Below are 12,006 nucleotides of genomic sequence, written 5' to 3'. Positions count from 1 at the left end.
GGGTTTTGAACCGGCAACCTCAGTGTTTCCAGTTTGACGCTTGATCCACTGCGCCACCACAGGTCAGGCTTATTCTTGATTTTGAGAGGTTATCTTCTTGCTTTTTCTTTTCTCTCCCTCTTCCTGGTCGGTGACTCTATACCCCGGGTTTTGCCCCTTTGCCACGCTCAGGTGGAGGTTTGCAGTTGATAAGTCTCTATGGCAATGTCATGTATTATGCTTTAGTCTCGTTGGCAGTCGAGGCTATTCGCATTTATAGGCTCCGACAGTGAGAGAGTCCGTGTTCCTGGAGCCTTTCTCCTAGTCTTTCCTTCCTCAATTAATAGCCTGATAATCCAGCTATGAGGTTGCTGCTGCCTCTGCCTGGATAGTAAGAGGCTCAAAGAGCTGGCAACTCCCCACTCTATTTCCACTCAGCACAGGGCTCTGGGTAAGGCTCAGTCAGTCAGAGCTGCTAGCATAATCAGGCGGGCTTTCCGGCCATTCAAAGACCTCTGGCTCTGCCACTCTGTCCGGTAACACAAGCGGGCGCCCACTTCCGGGACGCTTGGAGGAAACTCTCACTCACTGGCTGCGCACGCAGACCAGGATATCCGGCCAGCAGTCTCACGCTCTGAGTGAAACCCCCAACCGCAGGGAAAAGTTGCAGCGTTGGAATTGAGTCTCGCTCCGTCCCCGTGCGTGGCTTTTGCAAGGTGCTGGGGCGGCCCGAGATTCCGCTTTGGCCCACACAAAGGCCCCTGACTCTGCCCCTCTGTGCGATAACACAGGCGCGCACTGCCGAGGTACTCGGAGGAATCGCTCACTCCTTATCTGCGCGCGCAAACCAGGATATGAGGCCGGCCGCGTTTCCCTCTGAGTGAAACACCCTCCAGTACGGAAAATCTCCACCGTTGGAATTAGTTCTCACTCCCTCCCGTGCGTGGCTTTCCCAGGGCGCTGGGGCTGCCCAGAGACTCTGCCCTCGGCCCACAGAAAGGCCTCTGACCCTGCCTCTCCGTGGGGCAACACGGGCACCCACTTCCGGGGCTTAGGAAGAAATCTCTCGCCCACTAACTGCGCACCAGCCAGGAGACCGGGTAAAATGGCCGCGCCGCTTGTCTTTCTTTGTTTGGGTTTGGCGCGAGTGTTAGCTTGTATTGCCCGGGTTGCCACAGGATCAGATTTTCCTCGGCTTGGATCTCCGTGCCACAGCCTGGTTCGGCCGTTTGTGTCGCGGCCTGGATGTATTCACCCCCTTTGCCCGCCTCAGTTTCTATATTCACAGTTACCAGAGAAAGCCGCCCTGTTTAGGTTAGTGAGGAAGGCGGAGCATTTCTTACTCCCTATTTCCTTCGGGGTTTGGTTATATATTTAGCCAATTTTTCACTCAATCATACCTTTGGGTGTATTGCGAAGCATCTGGAAGCTCCAAGTATAGGTTTTTCTGTTTCTGGTTGAAGATCTTGTTGAGTTTTGGGGGAGATTTATCGGTATTGCTTCCTACCCCGCCATTACTCTGACGTCATCTCTCAATATCAAGTCTTTTAATGAGGCTTTTGTGTCCAGTGCAAAAAGAACAAGCATGCAACAGAGTATTATAGAAATATGTCATTGGGAGCTTTTTCCCTGCAAGATTGTCATTTTACCAATAAAGATAATATCTATCCCCCCAGCTTTATTGAGATATAATTGACATATAACATTGTGTAAGTTTAAGGTGTACATGTTGATGCAATACACATATATATATTGGGAAATGCTGATCACTATAGCATTAGCTAACACCTCCATCACTTCACATATTGCCATTTCATTTTTACAGTGACAACATTTAAGATCTACTCTCTTTAGTAATTTTCAAGTATATAATACAGTATTGTTAACTATAATCACTAGGTGGAAGACTAGATCCCCAAATTTATACACTTTATAACAAAGTTTGTATCCTTTGACCAGCAACTCTATTTCCCCTACCCCCAGTCCCTGGTAACCACCATTCTACTCTATTTCTAGAAGTTTGATGATTTTTTAGATTTTACATATAAGTGGTACCATGTAGTATTTGACTTTCTCTGTCTGACTTATCTCCTTTAGCATAATGCTCTCAGGGTCTATTCATGTTGCTGCAAATGGCAGGATTTCTCTCTTTTACTTGGCTGAACAATATTCGTGTGTGTGTGTGTGTGTGTGTGTGTGTGTGTGCATGCACGCATGCATGTGCTGCATATATACTGCACACATATTGTCTTCTTTATTCGCTCATCCTTTGGTGGACACTTGGGTTATTTCCACATCTTGGATATTATGAACAATGCTGCAATGAACATAGCAATGCAGATCTCTTTAAGATTTGCTTTCATTTCCTTTGGATATATACCCAGAAGTGGGAATGTTGAAGCATATAGTAGTTTAAACTTTTCAAGAAATCTCTACACTTTTTTTTATAGTGTCTGTACCAGTTTACATTTCCATGAACAGTGGTCAAATGTTCCCTTTTTCCATATTCACGCAAACACTTATCGCTTGTCTTTTTGATAATAGCCAATATAACAGATATGAGATGATATCTCATTGTCATTTTAATTTGCATTTCACTCATAACTAGTGATGTTAAATGTCTTTTCTTGTACCTATTGTCCATTTATGTGTTTTCTTTGTAAAATGCCTATTCAGTTACTCTGCCCATTTTTAAATCAGATTTTTTTGCTATTGAGTTATGAGTTCTTTATGTATTTTTATATAGTAACCCTTCTCAAATATATGATTTGCAAATATTCTCTTCCATTCCATAAGTTGCCTTTTCATTTTGTTGATTATTTTGCTGTGCAAAAGCTCTTTAGTTTGATGTGGCCTCACTTAATAATTTTTGTATTTGTTGTCTGTGCTTTCTTGGTGTCATATCCAAAAAATCATTGTCCAGACTAATGTCAAGAAGATTTTCCCCTATTTTTTCTTTAGAAGATATTTGGTCTCAGATCTATGTTTAGTATTTAATCCATTCTGAGTTAATATTTGTATATGGTATAAAACAAAGCCTAATTTCCTACTTCCGCATAAGGTTATCTAGTTTTCTTATCACTGTTTATGAAAGAAACTATCTTTTCCCCAATATATGTTTTTGACTCTCTTGTAAAATATTTGTTGACTGTATGTGCAAGGGTTTATTTCTGGGTTTCTATTCTATTCCATTAGTCTACATACCTGTTTTTATGACAGAACTATACTGTTTAGATTACTACAGCTTTGTCATATAGTTTAAATTCAGGAAGTGTGACTCCTCTAACTTCGATCTTTTATTTTCTCCCTCCCTCCCTCCCTCCCTCCCTCCCTCCTTCCCTCCCTCCCTCTTTCTTTCTTTCTTTCTTTCTTTCTTTCTTTCTTTCTTTCTTTCTTTCTTTCTTTCTTTCTTTCTTTCTCTCTCTCTCTCTCTCTCTTTCTTTCTTTCCTTCCTTCCTTCCTTCTTTCTTTCTCTCTCTCTTTCTCTCTTTCTTTCTTTCGTGAGAGGTAGGGAGGCAGAGAGGCTGTTTAGTAGTTACCTTGTTTCTTCCCCTCTTGCTGTCTTCATTTGTGAACTGTTGATTTTTTGCAGTGATATGTTTGATTCTTTTCTCTTTATCTTTGTGCATCTACTCTAAGTTTTTGCTCTGTGGTTATCATGGGGCTTATAAAAATATCTTATAGGTATAATCGTCTTTTTTAGTGCTGATAACAACTTAACTTCAGTTGCATACAAATCTCTACTCCTTTTACTCCATCCACTCTCTCAGTTATGTTTTTTGATGTCACAATATACTTCCTTTAATACTGCATATTCCATAACAAATTACACTGAGGAACAATTTTTTTTTCATTTTCTGTTGCATGAGGTTTTAGAACTGTTTCTATATATTACTGCATCACTGATTCCAAATTTGAAATCCGTGTTTTGGTGCATGCTCTAGTTTTTATGCAATTTTAATTTCTTTTTGTTACAGTTAATGGCATGCATTGGTTTTTAAATTGGAGTTAAAGGGCAACGACTCTTGGATTGAACATAACCACAAGGCAATTAATGTTTTACAAACATCACTTTTACAGAATTGTAGTAGTAAAAAATTATTATCTGATGAAAACACCCTCTTATTTTGTTTTAAGATTGAATCATGGCTTCTTCGAGTAGGCATAAATGTAAGAATAGTCCTGACATCTTCCGTTATATATGTGACTGTTACACACTTCAACGTCAAAGGCACAATATTTCATCATTTGTGACATGTGCATATATTGCCTATTTTCAAATTCCCCTTGGCAATCAAGACAAGAATTGGGCTCCTCATATTGTGTGTCATAATTGTGAGGAAATGCTTCATGACTGGATAAAAGGAAAATGCAAAGGAATGCCTTTTGGTATTCCCATGGTTTGGCATGAACCTAAGGACCACAGCAGTGACTGTTATTTCTGTCTGATCCATACAAAGGGCATTGGCAAGAAAAAACTGCATATGATTGCATATCTTAATATTCCTTCAGCAATATGACCTATCCCACACTCTGAGACACTCCCAGTTCCAGTTTTCAATGGTTTTATTTCTTCTAAGGATGAAAAAAGTGAACATGGTGATCAAGTGTATTTTGATAAGATGCATGAGGAAATGGTTGTAGAATCTGAAGGGTCTTCCTCTGATGCCAAGCAGTCATTAATCCCTCAGCAGTTTAGCCAACCCGAATTGAATGACTTAGTAAATAAGAATGACATAAAAAATTGTCCTCGACTTTCTGAAGTATGAGGAGCATAACTGGATCATTTGTGTAGATCTTAAAATGGTAAATTTCCTGCTAGGACAACAGAGAGGTTTCACAAAGTATTCTTGCTTTCTGTGTTTGTGGGACAGCCGAGCTCAGGAGAAACACTGGACATAGAAGGAGTGGCCAAAACATGAAGCTCTGGAAGTAGGGATGCAAAATATTGTGAATGAACCTGTAGTTAATCGAGACAGGATCATTTTCCCCCCACTTCACATCAAACTTGGCTTAATGAAGCAGTTTGTTAAGGCTTTGAATAGAGAAAGTGAATACTTTCAACATATTATTTCTGCTTCTCCTGCCTTGTCTTTCGAGAAGATAAAAGCAGGTGTATTCCATGGATCTCAAATTCGAACCCTCATATGTGACAAAGAATTTGCCAGGAAGATGAATAAGGAGGAGAAAGCAGCATGGCAGTCTTTTGTGGCAGTTACAAAGAACTTCCTTGGCAACAAAAAAGCAGAAAACTAAGAAATTCTGGTTCAAAGGATGCCGTTGGCTTTCCACAGCATTGGTTAGAACATAAGCATTAAGATTTACTTCCTGAACAGTCACCTTGATAAGTTTCCAGAAAATCTTGGAGCTGTTAGTGATGAGCAGACTACTGCTGGAGCATCAAACGAGATTGTCCTCAACAAATACACAAATGCAAGAGCTACAAATGCAAATTTTTGCCTGAATAGAATTAAATAAGTTTTGCACAAATTTTATGATTAAAATAAGTGTTTTAATGTGTTCTATTTTGAAATTGTAGACAAATTCTGATGCAATCATATCTTTTTGTGTATTAGTGTATTTACTGCATTATATAAATTATTATATTTTCACTAAGATGATGCCCAAAAAGACATTCTACTTCATTATGTTAAACTAAATGTTGAAAATTTTACAATAAGATGGAAACTTAAAATCTTGAATTGCAAAAAACTGTAGCTTATAGAGAAAAACCAATGACAGATTTGAGATCAGCACACTTGAATTAGGTAAAAACAGTGTTTTTGTGGCTGCAACAAAAATTTTGTTACCCAGAGTTATTGTAACAACAGTTATTTTTCTTGGGGCTTCAAACCGGGGTCCTTTGTTATCCCAGTCCCACACTATCCGCTGTGTCTATGCTGAACCTGAAATAGTTATTTTTTTTGACATTTTTTTTTAAATAATTTTATTTTTTTAATGGGGTGACATCAATAAATCAGAATACATATATTCAAAGATAACATATCCAGGTTATCTTGTCGTTCAATTATGTTGCATACCCCTCACCCAAAGTTAGATTGTCCTCTGTCACCTTCTATTTAGTTTTCTTTGTGACCCTCCCCCTCCCCCTTTCCCTCTCCCTCTCCCTCCTCCCCCCGTAACCACCACACTCTTATCAATGTTTTCTTAGTCTCACTTTTATGTCCCACCTACGTATGGAATAATGCAGTTCCTGTTTTTTTCTGATTTACTTATTTCACTTTGTATAATGTTATCAAGATCCCACCATTTTGGTGTAAATGATCCGATGTCATCATTTCTTATGGCTGAGTAGTATTCCATAGTGTATATGTGCCACATCTTCTTTATCCAGTCATCTATTGAAGGGCTTTTTGATTGTTTCCATGTCCTGGCCACTGTGAACAATGCTGCAATGAACATGGGGCTGCATGTGTCTTTACGTATCAATGTTTCTGAGTTTTGGGGGTATATACCCAGTAGAGGGATTGCTGGGTCATAAGGTAGTTCTATTTTCAGTTTTTTGAGGAACCACCATACTTTCTTCCATAATGGTTGTACTACTTTACATTCCCACCAACAGTGTATGAGGGTTCCTTTTTCTCCACAGCCTCTCCAACATTTGCTATTACCTGTCTTGCTAATGACAGCTAATCGAACAGGTGTGAGGTGGTATCTCATTGTAGTTTTGATTTGCATTTCTCTAATAACTAAAGAAGATGAGCATCTTTTCATATATCTGTTGGCCATTTGTACTTACTCCTGGGAGAAGTGTCTGTTCATGTCCTCTTCCCATTTTTTTATTGGATTGTTTGTTTGTTTGTTGTTGAGTTTTATGAGTTCTTTGTATATTTTGGATATTAGGCCCTTATCTGAGCTGTTGTTTGAAAATATCATTTCCCATTTAGTTGGCTGTCTGTTTATTTTGTTATCAGTTTCTCTTGCTGAGCAAATACTTTACTTAGTCTGATGTAGTCCCATTCATTAATTTTTGCCTTCACTTCTCTTGCCTTTAAAGTCAAATTCATAAAATGCTCTTTAAAACCCAGGTCCATGAGTTTAGTACCTATGTCTTCTTCTATGTACTTTATTGTTTCAGGTCTTATGTTTAGATCTTTGATCCATTTTGAGTTAATTTTAGTACAGGGGGACAAACTGTAGTCCAGTTTCATTCTTTTGCATGTGGCTTTCCAGTTTTCCCAGCACCATTTGTTGAAGAGGCTTTCTTTTCTCCATTGTGTGTTCTTGGCCCCTTTATCAAAAATTATTTGACTATATATATGTGGTTTTATTTCTGGGTTTTCTATTCTGTTCCATTGGTCTGCATGTCTATTTTTCTGTCAATACCATGCTGTTTTGATTGTTGTGGCCCTATAATATAGTTTGAAGTCAGGTATTGTAATGCCCCCAGCTTCATTCTTTTTCTTTAGGATTGCTTTGGCTATTCGGGACTTTTTATAGGTCCATATAAATCTGATAATTTTTTGCTCCATTTTTAAAAAAAATGTCATTGGAATTTTGATGGGAATTGCATTAAATTTGTATATTGCTTTGGGTAATATGGCCATCTTGATTATATTTATCCTTCCTAACCAAGAACAAAGTATATTCTTCTATCTCATTATATCTTTTTCGATTTCCCTTAACAATGGTTTATAGTTTTCATTATATAAGTCCTTTACATTCTTTGTTATGTTTATTCCTAAGTATTTTATTTTTTTGTTGCAATCGTGAAGGGGATTATTCTTTTGAGTTTGTTCTCAATTGTTTCATTGTTGGCATATAGAAAGGCTATTGACTTCTGTATGTTAATTTTGTATCCTGCGACCTTACTGTATTGGCTTATTTTTTCTAGTAGTCTTTTTGTGGATTCTTTGGGGTTTTCGATGTATAGGATCATATCATCTGCAAAAAGTGATACCTTTACTTCTTCTTTTCCGATATGGATGCCTTTTATTTCTTTGTCTTGTCTGATTGCTCTAGCTAGAACCTCTAGTACCACATTAAATAAGAGTGGAGAGAGTGGACAACCCTGTCTTGTTCCTGATTTAAGGGGGAAAGCCTTTAGTTTTGTGCCATTTAATATGATGTTAGCTGATGGTTTCTCATATATGGCCTTTATCATGTTGAGATATTTTCCTTCTATACCCATTTTGTTGAGAGTCTTAAACATAAAATTGTGTTGTATTTTATCGAAAGCCTTTTCTGTGTCTATTGATAAGATCATGTGGTTTTTGTTCTTTATTTTGTTGATATGGTGTATTACGTTAACCATTTTACGTATGTTGAACCATCCTTGAGATTCTGGGATGAATCCCACTTGATCATGATGTATTATTTTTTTAATATGTTGTTGTATTCGATTTGCTAGTATTTTGTTTAGTATTTTAGCATCTGTATTCATTAGAGATATTGGTCTGTAGTTTTCTTTTTTTGTGCCATCCTTGCCTGGTTTTGGTATGAGGGTTATGTTGGCCTCATAAAATGTGTTTGGAAGTATTGCTTCTTCTTCAATTTTCTGGAAGACTTTGAGTAGAATAGGAACCAAGTCTTCTTTGAATGTTTGATAAAATTCGCTGGTATAGCTGTCTGGGCCTGGACTTTTATTTTTGGGGAGGTTTTTAATGTTTTTTTCTATTTCTTCTCTACTAATAGGTCTGTTTAGGCTTTCTGTTTCTTCTTGACTCAGTCTAGGAAGGTTGTATTGTTCTAGGAAATAGTTATTTTTAATACTCTTGCCTTTGAAGAAAATTCTGACTAAGGTCTTCACTTTTAATTTTCTAGAGAATACTCATTGTCTCTAGAATAACAACAGAAGAAGAACTGTGGTCTCTGGGCCATAGTATATGTGCCACAATCTTCTTGCTCAATCAATGAATTTTCTATGTTGCTTTTTATTCAGTTATCTTACCACTAAAACATAATGCAAGGTCAGAATGCATCAGAGAACTTAACAGAGACTTCTGGGAAAAAAACACTTATGTCATCTTGGGTATTCTGAATTTTAGTCCCAGTTGTGTAACCCTAGATGAGTCACTGAGCCTCTCTGTACCTTAGTTTTCAATCTGTAAAATTACAATTTGTTTGCCTATCTTTAAGAGTGATTGTGAGAGAAACGCTAGGTAATCTATCTAAAACTTTAGCTTCTCTTATTATTAAACCACAATATATTTAATTTAAAATCTGCTTTGTTCCAGAAAGTAATCCAGTTGCCCTTAAAGTAGTTAAAATGCAAATTTAAGATAATACTATGGGCCCTGGCTGGTGGCTCAGTAAATAGAGAGTTGACCGGGCATATAAACGCCCCAGGTTTGATTCCTGGTCAGGGCATATAGGAGAAACAACAATCTGCTTCTCTCTCACCTCACTCTCCCCCTCATCTTCCTCTTCTGCTCTGATAGCCAGTGGCTCAATTGGCTCGACAATGGCCCCAGGCACTAAAGATAGCTCCGTTGAGGTTCATCAGCCTCTGGCTCTAAAAATAGCTTGGTATTTGAACATCAGCCCAGATGATGTGGATCCCATTAGGGATGCATGTGGGAGTCTGCCTCACTATCTCTCTTCTTCTCACCTAAAATAAATAAATAAATAAATAAATAAATAAATAAATAAATAAATAAAAGGTAGTACTGTGATTAAAACTAATACTACCTAGTATATCCAAGAAAATATGGTAAAAACTCACAAACTTAATTTTTCTTATTTTTTTTTGAAGAAATTTCTCAAAATTTTATTTTAAAAAGGAAATCTAGCTCACCTATCAACTACTCTGTTCATTTCAACATACAAATAAATGTTTGCAGTGCTTCAACCAAGCAGTGCAGCTAGAAGTAGCAAAAGGGGTGCTTTGTAGGTAATCACCATGACTTGGTGATAGTTTAGATTTGGGAAAGTGATAGAGAACAAGTTGCCAAAGATGACTCCTAGACTTTTTATACAGAAGGTGGGAGAGTGAAAAGATTTGGAGGAATTATGAGAAATTCAGTTTTGAATATATTAAATATGAAATGCCTGTGAAACATTGAAAAGAAATTAGCAAAAGATCATAAAGGAAGCTATGGTGGTAAAAGAGCATTGGGCTCAAAGGCAAAGGACTTCAATTAAGGTCCTAGCTCTGTTCCAGTGTGTTTAAACTTGTAAGCAAGGACTTATGCTTTCTGAGTCTAGGTTTCCTCATCTGTAAAATAAAGATATTAATGTTTTTCTCATTCCCTTGTTGGGAAGGTAAAATGATAATTTTTTTTTTTTTTTTTTTTTGTATTTTTCTGAAGCTGGAAACGGGGAGAGACAGTCAGACAGACTCCCGCATGCGCCCGACCGGGATCCACCTGGCACGCCCACCAGGGGGCGACACTCTGCCCACCAGGGGGCGATGCTCTGCCCCTCCGGGGCGTCACTCTGTCGCGACCAGAGCCACTCCAGCGCCTGGGGCAGAGGCCAAGGAGCCATCCCCAGCGCCTGGGCCATCTTTGCTCCAATGGAGCCTCGCTGCGGGAGGGGAAGAGAGACAGAGGGGAAGGGGGGTGGGTGGAGAAGCAAATGGGCGCTTCTCCTATGTGCTCTGGCCGGGAATCGAACCTGGGTCCCCCGCATGCCAGGCCGACGCTCTACCGTTGAACCAACCGGCCAGGGCCAAAATGATAATTTTTTGAAGACATAAGGACCTACTCTGCTTCTCATTATTATAAAAACATAAGAAATAACACAAACAAGTAAGTTGGGACTTCCTTTCCTGGAAACATTCCTACTAAGTCAGTGGTCCCCAACATTTTTGGGCCACGGACTGGTTTAATGTCAGAAAATATTTTCAGAGACTGGCCTTTAGGGTGGGACGGATAAATATACAAAATAAAATTATGCAACCAGCGTAAAAACTGTGATATTTTTAAATATAATTGTCAAACTTACAAGACAAGCATCAAGAGTGAGTCTTAGACGGATGTAACAGAGGGAATCTGGTCATTTTTTAAAAATAAAACATCGTTCAGACTTAAATATAAACAAAATGGAAATAATGTAAGTTATTTATTTATTTTTCTCTGTGGACCAGTACCAAATGGCCCACGGACCGGTACTGGTCCACGCCTAGGGGTTGGGGACCACTGAACTAAGTAACAGTTGCCCCTCTCTTCTTATCTTTTCATTGACTCACCTTGTGTCTTTGACAAGTTGCCTCGGGCTCCTCTTCTTCCATGGTTCTCCACCTTTAGGAGGAACACCACAAAGAGTTAATGTGGAGAAAACTTTCATGAGGTTTATGGTTAATTAGGGGTAGAAATCACAGGTTCTGGAATGTTATGGGCTTCCAATTAATATTAATTGATTAGGCAATAGCTCTAACATTTTATTATTAGGTTTTAAATTTGTAGGAAGGAGAAGAGCTTTTAGTCAGTTGGGAGAAAACATCTCCTTGCCTGCTCATGTGGGTTTGGAACCATAAACGACCCCCATAGAGTTGAGCCCAGCTTGTCCCCAGAACCTGAGGAGGGACAAAAGCCACAGAATGAAGGAGGAGCCAATTTCATCCACCTCCCACTCCGTAATGTATTTCATCTGGGCTAAACTGCTTAATCCCTCCGTACAGTGATGTACTAAAAATCTGTGTGTGGTGAACTCTTTTTGACCACTGCAAAGCCAGGCAGGGAAATGGGCTGCCAACAGCAGTGGGTGAGCTCTGGTTATTGTAGAGATCTCAAGGGGCAGAAAGCAGAGGCCCTTACAGAGGGTCTAGGAAGAATTCTGATAGGAGCAACGCAAATTAACTCTGTGAAATACAGACTTTATATAATTTGAACATTTATTAAACCCCAACATTGGGGCAGGGAGCACACAAATATCTGAAAATGCTCCCCAGTCTTGTATTTTATCTGGGGGGAGAAAAACAGTAAATGAAAGACGTGGTCTTGGATAGTGTCTCTATGCTGTGATGCACGTTTTATTGTATTGTTGTTTTTGTTTTTTAGGTATTTTTAAATTTTCTGTTTCATGCAAAGCATTTTCAAATGCAAAAACAGAAACATAATTCAA

The sequence above is a fragment of the Saccopteryx leptura genome, chromosome 7, assembly GCF_036850995.1.
Source record: "Saccopteryx leptura isolate mSacLep1 chromosome 7, mSacLep1_pri_phased_curated, whole genome shotgun sequence".
In the NCBI taxonomy this organism is placed as follows: domain Eukaryota; kingdom Metazoa; phylum Chordata; class Mammalia; order Chiroptera; family Emballonuridae; genus Saccopteryx; species Saccopteryx leptura.
This window is presented reverse-complemented; position numbering follows the sequence as displayed.